The sequence below is a fragment of the Diceros bicornis genome, chromosome X, assembly GCF_020826845.1.
Source record: "Diceros bicornis minor isolate mBicDic1 chromosome X, mDicBic1.mat.cur, whole genome shotgun sequence".
In the NCBI taxonomy this organism is placed as follows: domain Eukaryota; kingdom Metazoa; phylum Chordata; class Mammalia; order Perissodactyla; family Rhinocerotidae; genus Diceros; species Diceros bicornis.
This window is the reverse complement of record NC_080781.1, coordinates 109104931-109107443: the sequence shown is the minus strand read 5'-3', so window position 1 is coordinate 109107443 and position 2513 is coordinate 109104931.

The following is a 2513-nucleotide window of genomic DNA, read 5'->3' as shown; positions in this document are numbered from 1 at the left end:
CTTTACTTATCTCTGCTGCTTTTTGTGCTTTGGCTTCAATCTTCCTCTTGCAGATAGCTTCCTCTTCTAGTCAACAAAGATGGCTGCAAGCAATTTCAGTTTATAATGTCTTAATAATTCTCAATCCCAAAGGAAGTGAGACTTTCTCTCTCCCAGTGTTCATATATTAAATCTCAAGAACGATGTTGATTGGTCTTAGGAAATCCCTCTAGCTAAAGGCATAGAGAATTCTAATTTGTCAGGCCTGGGTCAGCTGATTCCCTGCCACACACCATGTGGGGAAAGACTACTGTGCTTATCTCCTTCACTAGGACCAGGTAGAGTATGCAGTGGATATTTTTTTCTAAGAAAGTGTTAGTAGCAGACAGGAACAATGTGCTCACCATAAGTTATTAAGGGTTCAGTTTCGATATTCATTGACATGACAAGAGCTCATGATGTGTTAAATGAAAACAGATGTTACAAAATACTGCATGTGGAATAATCCCATTTCTGTAAAATCATTTATCTATGTATCTATATATGTATATAAGCATAGAGAATTCTGGAAGAATGTTCACAAATGATTGATGGTGATTGTCTTTGGTTACTGATTAAAATAATTATAAGAGGTTTGTGGGGCCGGCCCCGTGGCTTAGTGGTTAAGTGAGCGCGCTCCACTGCTGGTGACCCGGGTTCGGATCCCGGGCTCGCACCGACGCACTGCTTCTCTGGCCATGCTGAGGCGGCGTCCCACATACAGCAGCTAGAAGGATGTGCAGCTATGACACACAACTATCTACTGGGGCTTTGGGGGGAAAAAATAAATAAATAAAATCTTAAAAAAAAAAAAAAGAGATTTGTGCCTTATTTGTATCTTTATATAGTGATTGAATTTTCTATAGTGAATATGTATTACTTTGTAAACAAGGGGAAAATAGTAAAAGAAGATATATAACCAATCATATACAAGTACACTTGTATCATACACTTGTATCATATACAAGGTAGACTTACATACAAAATTAAGACCGGAAATTCATTCCCAATATAGTGTATGGCTGTGAGTCCTGGGCCTATTGCAGGTATTACACTTAGCTTCTGGAACAGTTTAATAAGTGCCACTGAGAAGCTGAACTTGGAAAAAATACCCACAAAGCAAATCTTGGAATGTAATTAGCCTACCAGTAAAAAGTCGTATTTTCTGATTGCGGGCCTGACACTCAAAGAGAATGGTAATGGTAATTTCCAAAGTAACTGTGAAATGATGGACTGATGTGGAGCTTCTAGAACCAAAATATAATATTAGAGGTTCACTTCTAATAATATGGGCTAAATATAATTATGTTTTTCAAAATAAGCAGTATATATGGTCTGATCTAAACAGAGAGAAACTAAGACATATGAACTTTATGCTTCAAAAAATCACTCTAGGTCAAAAACTGGAGAAAATCTTTTGTTTTTCTCCCATGGCATTTATATGTAGTTTTAACTGCTGAAACTTAATCTAATGGCAAACATTTATATAAAAATATCAATTACCAGGCTAATACACACACACACACACACACTCAACAGCAACAACTAGAATTTTATGGACTCTTAGAATTGGAAGGGACTTTTGTTTTGTTTTTTTATAATTTTATTTATTTATTTATTTTTCCCCCAAAGCCCCAGTAGATAGTTGTATGTCATAGCTGCACATCCTTCTAGTTGCTGTATGTGGGATGCGGCCTCAGCATGGCCAGACAAGCGGTGCGTTGGTGCGCGCCCGGGATCCGAACCCGGGCCGCCAGCAGCGGAGTGCACGTGCTTAACCGCTAAGCCACGGGGCCGGCCCTAGAAGGGACTTTAAAGGTCACCAGTCCAAGCCTCATATCTAATACACGAATTCCTTTTACAAAATTCCCTAAGCCGTCACTCAGGGACATGGAGCTTACTATTTACTCAATCCTCTTTTTTTTTTTTTTTTTTTTGCTGAGGAAGACTCGCCCTGAGCTAACATCTGTGCCAGTCTTCCTCTATTTTGTATGTGGGTTGCTGCCACAGCATGGCTGCTGACTAGTGGTGTAGGTCCGTGCCCAAGAACCCAACCCAGGCCACCAAAGCTTAGCATGCTGAACTTAACCACTAGGCCATAGGGCTGGCCCCTACCCAATCCATTTGTTGATAAAGGTTAACAAATTTCTTCATTGTGTTTAGCCCAAATCTGCATTTCTGCAATTTCCATTCACTGGTTATAATTCTGGCTACTAAGTCCTTACAAAACCTCTTATCTACTTAAAGATGGTTATCAGTCCTCTTTATGTTTTTTTATCTGGGAATATACACCGATGTGTTTACACTGAATGTATTCAGAGACAAAAATAAATGGGAATTTCAACTGCACAATTAAGGTGGTACATTAAATAAATATGTGATAATATAGGTACATACTAAACGTGTTATATATAGGGTACCCTGTCTAATCGTATGCTTTCTATGTGTATCTAATGATAATATGTTATATTAGAATAGCTCTTTATACTTTCTGA